The following is a 13,519-nucleotide window of genomic DNA, read 5'->3' on the forward strand; positions in this document are numbered from 1 at the left end:
AAATCATGATTAATACTCCTCAATATCACGACCAATCATTTTCTTATAGCGATAACCAACAAACCACGATAGTAAATCCATAACTTTCATAGTGTGAGAAATATACTCAAGACATCAAATCAAATAGCACGGCAACACCCTTCGTACATTTATCTTATCCTCACCAAGTATGCGTATAGAAGTTCCAACCAGGTGAAATAAATGCTAATAACAGTAATGACAAAGTGGAAAATACACAAGTAGCAATAACGAACAAGGCACTACATATGGACAATGGTAATAGACTAGGTAAAAGGCATAGAAGTAATGACAGCAATTAGGAAAGATGGACATAAATTTCACTAGCTAACATGGTAGAAGGCCTAGATGTAGATATGACAAACAAGAGGGAAAGCATGATCTTCATGAGCTAACAAACACAAGACATGAATAACTAACATGGTAGAAAGCTTATACGAAAGTGCAACAAATGAGAAACGACATGGACGTAGCTATGACAACAAGAAGGAAAGTATGATATTTGCAAGTTAAATAGATAGAAGACATGGACAACACAACAACAATTGAGATAGAGGATAAAGACAGAACAACAACGACAAACCACATAGAAAACACAGGTGCAATAGTAATAACTCAAGGTAAAGGCATGAATGTATACACAAGGAAAGGATATCACAACATAATGCATGTTCCTCATCCTCGCTTGCACGAAAACACCTTCGTGCCATGAACACATGATAATATAACAACATGATAATGTAAATAAAATGGCATGACATCACCCTTCGTGCTTTTACTCTCATCCTCACATGATAATGTATGATAACATGATAATATAAATGAAATGGTACGGCATCATTCTTCGTGCTTTTACGCTCATCCTCACATGATAATATAAATAAAATGGCATGGCATCACCCTTCGTGCGTTTACTCTCATCCTCACATGATAATGTAAATGATAACATGATAAAATAAATGAAATGGCACGGCATCACCCTTCGTGCTTTTACTCTCATCCTCATATGATAATGTAAATGAAATAGTACGATATTACCCTTCGTGCTTTACACTCTTCCTCACACGATATTGTATATGTAATGGCACGACATCACTCTTCGTACTTTATACTCTTCCTCACATAATAATATGTATGCAATGACACGATATCACCCTTCGTGTTTTACACTCTTCCTCACCAAGCACATGTATATCAATAACAAGCAAGGTAGGAAGCATGAATTACATCAAAGAGAGTGTTTAAATGAATATTCCAAATGAACATCAATCACAGCTTTCAAGCCAATAACAATTCAATAAACCTCAAGAACCTTATTGTTCAAGTATTTCAACAAGTCTCAAAGATGATCTTCAACTCAAGTATAGAATCCAATATCTCAAGAATAACGATCGTAGCGATATATTAGTGATTAAACATAGTGATGACCGAATTTAACACATCAATAGCTTTCACAAAAATTTGTCAAATTTTAATCAAGTTATAATAAGCTAAATTTTGGTTTATAGCGTTTAATTTCACATTCTTAGTAGTCTAGAAGTCAAGACATGAAACAAGAAGGTCACATAATTTTATAAGGTACAATTAATTGTATAATTTACCCCCGAGCATGATTAACCTTGGCACATGCATATACGCTCATCACCTCATATACGCATCACCCCAGCATGTAGCAAACAATGACAATTAGTAAGAAGCAAACCCAATCGATAAAGGTCGAATCTTTACAGATTTACTCAAAGTTAACCAAAAAGTCAAACCCGAGCCCACACCTCGGAACCCGACAAAACTTACAAAATCTGATAATCCATTCAATTACGACTCCAATCATACTAATTTTACTTAAATCCGGCTCTGAATCGATGTTCAAAACTCAAATATTTACTTTAGGTAAATTTAGACAAAACCCCTCAATTTCTCTTTTGAAATTATCAACCAAATGCCAAAAATGTAGATTGATTAATGAAATATAATCAATACCGAGTAGAAAATACTCACCCCAATCCATGACATGAAAAGCGCCTAAATAATCGCCTCAATCCGAGCCTCATAGCTCAAAATATGCTAAAATGTCCGAAAACTTCGAAATAAAGTATTTTATACACTGTTCCAGAGGTACCCTTCGCGACCGCCGTCACAAACCTCGCGATTGCGATTATAAAATTTTCTAGGACAATTCTTACCCTATGCAATCACGGACATCTCCCCACAATCGCGATGAACAAACTTCCATTAACCCTTCCCAAACTCGTCTCAGGCAGCCTATAGTATATCAACCATAACTTTATCTACATAACTCCAAATAATAAACAATTTGATTTTTTGAAAACTATGTATGAAGGGCTACAACTTTTATTTTTGAATCATCTCTAAGTTCCTTATAGATTGCAAGATATAGGCTTCCAAAGTCGGGTCTGTGACAACTGAATTTTCCTCTACGCGGTCACGAAAAGGGTTCCGCGATCGCGATTCACAATGCCCAAACAACAAATTTGTTCTTCGCGAACGTGACCCAAAGTCCGCAATCACGATGCACACCTCTCTGGCCAAAAAGCAGCAACTATAAATGGTCTGAAATCACCTGAAACTCACCTGGTCCCCTTGGGAACCCGTCCGAACATACCATTAAGTCCCAAAGCATAACACTGACCCATTCGAGACCTCAAATCACACATAACAACATTGAAACCACGAATCGTCGATCAAGATCAATCTCTTAAGTTTATAAACTTCAAATTTCGAACCAAGCGTCCGATTCAAGCCTAACCAATCCGGAATGAATCCAAATTTTGCATACAAGTTCCGAATGACATAACGAACCTATTCCACCTCTCGGGAAAAACAATCGAACCCGATATCATCAAAGTCAACTCTCGGTCAAATTTATGAACATTCCAAACCTTTAAATTTCTAACTTTCGCCAATTAGTTTCAAAACCTTAAAGAAACATCCGGATGTAAATTCGGGCATATGCCTAAGTCCAAAATCACCATCCGGACCTAACAGAACCATCAAAACTTTAATCCGGGGTCAAATACACAAAAGTCAAATTTGGTCAACTCTTCCAATTTAAAGCTTCCTAGTTGAGACATATTCCCACAAATCAACTCCAGATCACCTGAAAACCAAAACCGACGATTCACACAAGTCATAATACATCATATGAAGCTACTCAAGATTTCAAATAGCTGAACGGAATGCAAATGCTCAAAACGACCGGTTGGATCGTTACATCTATAATAGTATATAAAACGAAAATGTCAAGGGCATTACAATATATATTGTGTAGGATAAGAGGGGGGGAATTGTATATTGTTCAAAATTGGCCGGTGAGGAAGTATGATTTCTTTTAAAAAAAACAAATAGTCAACTGATCTGCAAGTGTTAATTAAATTGTCAATTATGCTTTCAATAATGAAACTAAGAGTATCACTTTACTCTTTTATTTAATGCATCAACAAATGAATATGTACAAAGAGACAAATATTATACTAAGAAGGAAAGATAAAGGCAAATATTTCTCTATATAAATTGGCACTAAGTTATTGTGAGCAACGAACTGAGCATCAACAGAGATAAACAAAATATTCCCAACAATGGCTGGAGCCAACTCTCTGAAATTCGCTTCCTTCATTCTTTTACTAATCGCTGGTAAGTTATATATAATTTTAACTTTTATATATATATATATATATATATATATATATATATATATATATATATATATATATATATGAGTTATATATAATTTCCTACTTCCTTATATATAATTTCGCTTCCGAACATTATACAAACTTATGTACTGTCTGCCACCAACTTCTCCACACATCATACCCTCTCTTTCACACGTTGGTTGTATCCTTTTGACAAAATCTCATCGATACCACTAACCTTCTCTCACCAAATAAAATATTATTCAAAATATAATAATTTAAAATAAATAATATTTAATACTTAATATATATATATATATATATATATATATATATATATATATATATATATATATATATATATATATATATATATATATATATATATATATATATATATGTATGTGTGTGTGTGTGTTACTTTTATATGGACACTATATCCTATCTATATATCTATATATACATAATATTTAATTGATTTAACATCCTATATTGTAATAATATTCAATATTTAATTAATTTTGTATTTATATACATACACACATACACACGTATGTGTGTATATATATATATATATACATATATATATATATATATATATATATATATATATATATATATATACATACGTGTGTATTTTATATATATATGCGCGCACACACATAATCTTGAATGTTTTATTCTCGATCACCTTATTAGTACTTTGCTCATATACTTCATCATATATATATATATATATATATATATATATGCGCGCACACACATAATCTTGAATGTTTTATTCTCGATCACCTTATTAGTACTTTGCTCGAATACTTCATGTCACGACCCAACTCCATGTCAGGTCGTGATGGCGTCCAGCACCGTTGCTGGATAAGCCAATAGTGAACAACTTATGATTTCCCATTCTTTTTTTTTTTAAAGAAATTCCAACATTTAGCTTTACTTACATTTAAAGCATTTGATGAATAAAGGATTTTTAAGGCAAACAAACGGAAACATCTAAAAGCAGTTATAACTATTGAATTACAACCCAAAAAGCAAAGTACCAAGATCTGGTGTCACAAGTATGTGGGCAACTAGTAGGATATACAAAAGATGACTATCCTACTGTCTGAAACAGAATAGACAGATAAAAACAAAAGAGAAACTCTGGCATGTTGCTGAACAACTCAGAAGGGCAGCTCACCGTGAAGTCTCGGTCCAAAATCAAGTATGCGTGCCGGGTGGGTAACTAGATGCACCAGCCTCAGATCTTGTACAATTAAGTACAGAAGTATAGTATGAGTACATAAACAATATGTGCCCAGTAAGTATCCCGCCTAACCTCGAAGAGGTAGTGACGAGGGGTCGACTTGACACTTACTAGGCCAATAATAATGTAATTTAAAGCATTATACTAAGCATGGATATCGTAAATGATACTGTCGGTTCAACAACAGGAAGAGATAAGTCCTTCTTTCATAATTATAATTTAAATTTTAGTAATACCATTTAGCAACTTACATTTTAAGGCATTTAAACAGAATAAACCATGGAAAATTTTCAAATAATTAGCATGCGCAATTATGATGAGGTCGTACGGCCCGATCCAATAAAATATTTAAACTGTGCACTACCAAGGGTCAAACGACGCGAACCATAGATGCATCTATTTTTCTCGCTCGCGAATCATTCATGCGACGCGGTCAAATATAAATTTAAGGAATTACCCCTCTCGCGAATCATACATGCGACGCGGTTACACAAAGAATCTCATAAATTTTTATAGTACTCTCCCATTCTTTTCAAAATACGACATTCAAATGAAAACTTTTAAGATCCCATTATTTTTCCTCAATTCCAAATTCCTTTTGAAATATTTAATAAGCACACTCCATTCTGCCCTTCTCAAGGCAAACAATACACATAAAGCAATAATCATATCAGCAAGGCATGGTGTAAGCCTAAGACAACCCAGGCATAACAGGAATAGTAGCTACGTACGGACTCTCGTCACTCCGTGCGTACGTAGCCCCCACAAATATCAACATATAATTATTTAGTTTACCTATGGGGTAATTTCCCTCTTACAAGGTTAGAAAGGAGACTTACCTCGTCTCAAAGCCTACTTTCCAATTCAAGAACGCGCTCAAATATCCAAATTTGATGCCAAACGACTTGAAACTAGTCAAACATTACATAAACTAATCAATCTATAGTCAAAGGTTCATAATTCTACCATTTAAGTGATTACCCAACTTAAATTGCAAGATTTCTAAAATTCACCCCGGGCCCACATGCTCGGATTTGCGAAAATATTTAAAGAAAGTTGTTACCCATAACCTTAGGAACATAAATATATGATTTTTACTAAATTCCATAACGAATTTCGAGGTTAAATCTCATTTTTATGAAAAACCAAGGTTTTCATCTAAATCCGTAATTTTTACTAATTTAAATGTTATAACCTACCCATAAACCATGTATTTAACTCACATTTGATAGGAATTACTTAGCTCAACTAGTTGATGGAAATCCCCTCTCTAAACAGCTCCAAAATCACCCCCAAGAAGAGTAAGAAGTGAGCAAAAGTGCTCAAAGTCCGATTTAAAACACACGACTCTTTAGCGACTTCCGCACCTGCGGTTAAATTGGCGCACCTGCGGTATCGCTTCTGCGGACAACTCGCACAGGTGCAGACCAAAGCCAGGATGCCTCATCTCGCTTTTGCGCCCAGATGATCGCACCTACGACCACGCATCAGCAACAAATGACGTGCATCTGCGACACTACCCGCTCTTGCGATGCCTGCCTTCGCACCTGCGCTTTCGCAGGTGCGGTCCTTCTTTTGCTTTTGCGATGGCTGGGCAGCCTATGCTAGGATGTATCTGCGATCATGGGCTCGCACCTGCGAGCTTACACCTGCGGCTGACCAAGCGCATGTGCGATTATGACAGCAGCTAGATCTTCAGGTTTGGCTTCCAAATTCCAACTTGGTCCGAGCCTTGTTTGATTGACACTCGGGGTCCCCGGGACCCCGTCCGAACGTACCAACAAGTTTAAAATCATAAAACGAACTCGCTCGAACTCTCGGAATGCCCGAAACAACATTAAAACTAAGAATCACACCCTAAAACCAATTGAATCAAACTTAAGATCTTCAAGTTCTTCAATTTACTTCCAATGCGCCGAAACGTACTTATACTACTCGGAATGACACCAAATTTTGCGTGCAAGTTTTAAATGACATTACAGAACTATTCCCTATCTCGAAATTCCGTTTGGACCTCGATATCATCAAAACCCGCTCCAAACCAAATTTTAAAGAACTTCTAAAACCTTCAAGAACCAACTTTCACTATTGGGTGCCAAAACGCCCTCGGGTCATCCAAAACCCGATCCGAACATACGCCTAGGTCCAAAATTATTATACGAACTATTGGAACCGTCAAATCCCAATTTTAAGGTTGTTTACTCAAAATATTGAACGAAGTCAAACTTGGCCTTTCAAACCAACCTTAAGGAACCAAGTGTTCCGATTTCAACCCAAACTCTTCCAAATCCCGAACCAACCGTACCCGTAAGTCATAAATCAGTAAATGCATGTACGAGAAGTCTTATTTAGGGGAACGAGGTTCTAGAAAGTAAAACGACCGGTCGGTTCGTTACATTCTCCACCTCTTAAACAAACGTTCGTCCTTGAACGGGTTTAGATTCATACCTAATGTGTTGAATAAGTGTGGATATCTTCTCTGCACGTCCTCCTCGGACTCCCAAGTCGCCTCCTCGACTAGTTGGCCCCTCCACTGAACCTTTACCATGGAAATCCTCTTGGACCTCAACTGGCGATCCTGCCTAGCAACAATAGCAACTGGCTCCTCCTCATAACCCAAGCTCTCATCTAGCTGAATAGTGTTGAAGTCTAACACATGTGACAGGTCGGCATGATACCTCCGGAGCATAGACACGTAAAAATCTGGATGAACCCCTGATAGGCTGGGAGTTAAAATAGGCTCATAAGCAACCTCCCCAACTCGCCTCAACACCTCAAATGGGCCTATAAACCTTGGGCTCAACTAGCCCTTCTTTCCGATTCTCATTGTAATGATTTATGACTTGCGGGGATTGTTGGTTCGGGATTTGGAAATGTTTGGGATGAAATCGGAACACTTGGTTCCTTAAGTTGGCCTTAAAGTGCTAAGTTTGACTTCGGTCAATATTTTGAGAAAATGACCCCGGAATAGAATTTTGATAATTCCAACAGCTCCGTATGGTGATTTTGGACTTAGGAGCGTGTTCGGAATTTTATTTGGAAGTCCGTAGTTAAATTAAGCTTGAAATGACTAAAAATAAAAATTTAAGTTTGGAAGTTTGACCGATGAGTTGACTTTTTGATACCGGAGTCGGAATCCAGTTCCGAAAATTTTCATAGCTCCTTTATGTAATTTATGACTTGTGTGTAAAATTTGAGGTCAATCGGAGTTGATTTGATAGGTTCCGACATCGAATGTAGAAGTTGAAAACTCTTAGTTTTATTTAAGCTTGAATTGGGGTATTATTCATGGTTTTAGCGTTGTTTGATGTGATTTAGAGGTTTGACTAAGTTCATATGATATTTTAGGACTTGTTGGTATATTTGGTTGAGGTCCCGAGGGCCTCGGGTGAGTTTCGGATGGTTAACGGATCAAAAGTTGGACTTAAAAAGATGCTGCAATTTTCCCTTCTGCTGTATATTCTGGGCTGTGATCGAGCCCACGATCGAGGCCTGAGTCGAAGCCAGGGACAAGGCTCAGTATCGAAGCCACGATCGAAGGCAAGGCTCGAGGGCCATGATCGAAGGCAAGGCTCGAGGACCAGGATCAAGACCCACGATCGAACTTGATCGAGGCCATGACCATGTCCCAGGCTCGAGGCCTGATCGAGCCCATGACCAGCTCCCAAGATCGAGCTCCCATGATCGAGCTCCCAAAATCGAGCTCCCAAGATCGAGCTCCCAAGATCGAGCTCCCCGAGATCGAGCTCCCCTGATCGAGCTCCTTGATCGAACTGGACAGAGCTGTAAGTTATAAAAACAGAGGACATTCGTCCCATTTGCCATTTTTGACGAACTTGAGCTTGAGCAGAGGCGACTTTTGACAGATTTTCAAGGGAAAAACATTGGGGTAAGTGATTCTAACTCGGATTTGGTCTACATATACAAGTATATCATTGTTTTTACCATAAATTAGTGTTTTGAGATTTAAATTTGGGAAATTTTTAGAAATCTCATAGAAACGAATTTTTGAGATTTCGGTATCGATTCGGAGTCGGATTTGAGTGAAACTGGTATGGTTGGACTCGTAATTGAATGGGTTATCAGATTTCATAACTTTTGCCGGATTCCGAGACGTGGGCCCCACGGACAAATTTTTAATTAATTTCGGGATTTTTATTTTAAAAATGTAGTATTTTCTTATAGAATTGATTCCTATAATTTTTAGTGATTGTATCGAATTATTTTGGATAGATTTGAGCCAGACAGAATTGGATAATCGTGGAAAAGGTCTTATAGTGGATTAATTGGAGCAAGACGAGGTAAGTATCTTGTCTAATCTTGTGAGGGGAAAATTACCCCATAGGGATTAAATTGAATAATTATTGCTAATTGCGGGGGCTACGTACGCACGAGGTGACGAGAGTCTGTGCGTAGCTACTATTAATGCTAAAGTCCGGGTAGTTTAAGACTCAAAGCATGAATTACTTGTGTGAATTGTATTCTTTATTAATTAAAATAATTGATGTATATATTGTGAATTGTTAAGAAAAGTAGAAAAATATGAAATTTTCATATGCTTAATTTTTGTTTAAATCAATTAATTGTTAAAAAAAATTATTCTCCTCCCAAATTTATCTTGTAATAAATATACTCTCCTTCCGGAGGCACATAAGAAAATGTCCTCCTTTCTTGTGGAGCGGGCCGAACGCCTCGGCAGGATAGATGCATCTATGGATCGCCCGCACGTCCCTCGGCAGTGTACACGATACTCTGGATCGGGCCGTACGTCCTCGGCAGAAGTCGTGCGTAATAATAATAATTATACGATACTTTAATAATTTATTTCGGCTTGTGAATCTAGTTAATAAATTGAAAAATTCTTGGAATTTAATGAATTATTATTCTTGCTTGTTAAGGAATTAATTGTTACTCATGTAAATAAGGTTTAATTGATAAATTTGAAATTATTTGAATTGAAGGAATTTAATTAATATATTGAGAATTGTTACATTTGAAGGAATTTGATTATTTCTACTGATTAAATAAATTATTGTAAATTTTGTAAATTATGCTGATTTAAATATCCTAGTTTTATTTCAGTTATTATTATTGACCCATAGTGAGTGTCAAAGTCGGCCATCTCGTCTCTACCACTTCGAGATTAGGCTTGATACTTACTGGGTACATGTTGTTTACGTACTCATACTACACTTGCTGCACTTTTTGTGCAGGATCTGAGATAGGTACTAGTGGAGGACCTATCATCACATACCCACGTCATCCCGAGGCATAGTGGTGAGCTGCCTTTCTGAGTCGTTCTGCAGCTACCAGTGTCTCTTCTTATATTTATATTCTGTCTATTTCATTTCAGACAGTATTTGAAGTTTTGTATAATCTACTAGATGCTCATGCACTTGTGACACCGGGTCTTGGCACACACATTGATTGAAGTTGGTATTTTATTATTTTTTTGGAATAAAAGTTTAACCAATGTACGTGTGAATTATTAGTTGGCTTGGCTAGCTGTAGTGTTGGGCGCCATCACGACCTATAGGTGAAATTGGGTCATGACAACATGATATCAGAGCACTTGGTTCACGTAGGTCTCACATGTTATGAGCAGACCTAATAGAGTCTTGTGGATCGGTACGGAGACGTCTGTACTTATCTTCGAGAGGCTATATGGTGTTAGGAAACTACCTTTCTTCATATTCCATCGTGCAATTGATGTAGTACTAAATATCCTTCTCTTATTCTCTCACAGATGGTGAGAACACGCTCAAATGAGATTCCAGACCAGGAAAGAGCTACTCCCCCAGTTGCTAGAGGCCGAGGGAGGGCTCCAGGCCGTGGTAGAGGGCGAGGACGTCCCATGACTGTTCCAGGTATGCCGCCAGTGGATCCAGCAGAGAATCCCATTATTGAGGAGCAGGGTGAGATGCCTGTGGCAGAGACAGCTCCGGTGGACTTCACATCTGCACCAGGATTTCAGGATATCACGGGTCGTATGCTGCGATTCATGGACAATATGACTCAGGCCGGTTTATTTCCGGCAGACCCAGCCACATCTCAGGCGGGTGGGGGAGCACAGACCCCTACCGCACAGGCTCATGGACAGGTAGCTGCTGTATATCAGACCCAGGGTGCACTACCCATGTGTGGAGTCCAGCCAGTGGCAGCAGCTACACCTGAGCCCAGGCCAGCTGTAGCCGCCGATCCTCAGAAACTATTGGACAGATGGACTAGACTACATCCTCCTATCTTCGGGGGTGAGCGACATGAGGATCCACAGGATTTCATTGATCGTTGCAAGGATAGACTGTACAACATGAGGATATTGGAATCCCATGGGGTTGATTTCGCTACTTTTCAGCTAGAGGGTAGAGCCCGTAGATGGTGGCAGTCTTATGCTCTTGGCAGACCAGCAAATTCTCCTCCCATGACTTGGGACAGGTTCACCTGTATCTTCTTGGATAGGTATATTCCACCCTCCCAGAGGGAAGAGTTGCGGTTTTAGTTTGAGCAGCTCCAGCAGGGTGAGATGTCAGTAACTGATTATGAGGCGAGGTTTTATGAATTATCTCGCCATGCACTAATGATACTCCCTACTGAGGCGGAGAGAGTGCAAAGGTTTGTAGCCAGTTTACATACTAGTATTCAGGCCACTATGGCTCGAGAGGTTGAGATGGGTACTTCTTATGAGCGAGTTGTGGAGATAGCCCGGAGGATTGAGGGTGTACATCAGCGGAGCCGAGTGCAGATTATGAGAGATAAGCGGTTCAGGTACTCTGGAGAGTTCAGAGGTGCTCCATCCGGGGGCAGAGGTCAGTTCGTGAGGGGGCAGTCCAGCAGACCCCCATATCCAGCACCACCATCTCCTTGAGGTGCTCCAGTACGACCTTATTTCAGTGCTATACCAGAGAGTTCTTATTGCCCACCAGTTATTCAGGGTTCTTTCCGTGGGTATTCAGGTACCCATGACCAGGCACTTAGTCAACAACCCATCGTACCGAAGAGTTGTTACGAGTGCGGGGATCCCAGTCACATGCGGAGGTTTTGCCCTAGGCTTCGGGGTAGACCAGTATAGCAGGGTCAGCAGCTTATGCTTATCGGACCAGTTTCTCCACCAGTAGTTCGACCACCTAGAGGTGGAGGACAGGTGGGTAGGGGCCGTTCTAGAGGTGGAGGTCAGCCAGGCGGAGGCCAGACAGTTGGCGCTCCAGCTCGGTTCTATGCTTTTCTGGCTAGACCAGATGCAGAGGCCTCAGATGCCGTGATTACAGGTATTATTTCTATTTGTGGCAAAGATGCCTCAGTATTATTTGATCCAGGATCTACGTATTCATATGTGTCATCTCTATTTGCTCCATTCCTGGGTGTTTCTCGTGAGTCCTTGAGTACTCCTTTTTATGTGTCCACTCCTGTGGGCGATTCTATTGTTGTGAACCGGATCTACCGGTCCTGTATTATTACATTCTGTGGTTATGAAACTAGAGCAGATCTCCTATTGCTTGAGATGACCGATTTTGAAATTATTCTGGGCATGGACTGGTTATCTTTATATCATGCTATTCTAGATTGTCATGCCAAGACTGTTACCTTGGCTATTCCAGCATTGCTTAAGCAGGAGTGGAAGGGTTCGCCTGTTAGTTCATTTAATAGAGTTATTTCTTTTATAAAGTCTCAACACATGGTTGAGAAGGGTTGTTTGGCTTATCTAGCCTATGTTCGGGATACTACTAGAGAGGCTCCGGCTATTGATTCAGTGCTTGTAGTTCGGGAGTTCCCTGATGTATTTTCATCAGATCTTCCAGGTATGTCACATGATCGTGATATTGATTTCTGTATTAACTTGGCTTCAGATACCCAGCCTATATCTATCCCACCATATCGCATGGATCCGAAAGAATTGAAAGAACAACTTGAAGAGTTACTAGCCAAAGGGTTTGTTAGACCGAGTGTATCGCCTTGGGGTGCACCAGTATTATTTGTGAAAAAGAAGGATGGAACAATGCGGATGTGTATTGATTATCGCCAATTGAACAAAGTCACTATTAAGAACAAGTACCCGTTGTCGCTTATTGATGATCTATTTGACCAGTTGCAGGGTGCTAGGGTATTCTCTAAGATTGACTTGAGGTCGGGGTATCATAAGTTGAAGATTCGGGATTCGGATGTTCCGAAGACTGCTTTTCAGACTAGATATGGACATTATGAGTTTCTGGTGATGTCCTTCGGTTTAACTAATGCCCCGGCAGCGTTTATGAATCTGATGAGCAGGGTATTCATGCCATATATTGATTAGTTTGTCATTGTCTTCATTGATGACATATTAATCTATTCACGCAGTAAGAAGGAATATGAGCAGCATATGAGAGTAGTGCTTCAGACATTGCGGGAACAAAAGATATATGCTAAGTTCTCTAAATGTGAGTTTTGGCTAGAGTCTGTTGCATTTTTGGGACATATTGTATCGGGCGAAGGTATTAAAGTTGATCCCAAAAAGATTGAGGCAGTTCAGAATTGGCATTGTCCCACTTCGGCGACTAAGATCAGGAGTTTTCTGGGTTTAGCAGGTTATTATCGTCGGTTCGTGGAAGGTTTTTCATCT

This window comes from Nicotiana tomentosiformis, chromosome 12 (genome assembly GCF_000390325.3).
Source record: "Nicotiana tomentosiformis chromosome 12, ASM39032v3, whole genome shotgun sequence".
Taxonomy (NCBI): domain Eukaryota; kingdom Viridiplantae; phylum Streptophyta; class Magnoliopsida; order Solanales; family Solanaceae; genus Nicotiana; species Nicotiana tomentosiformis.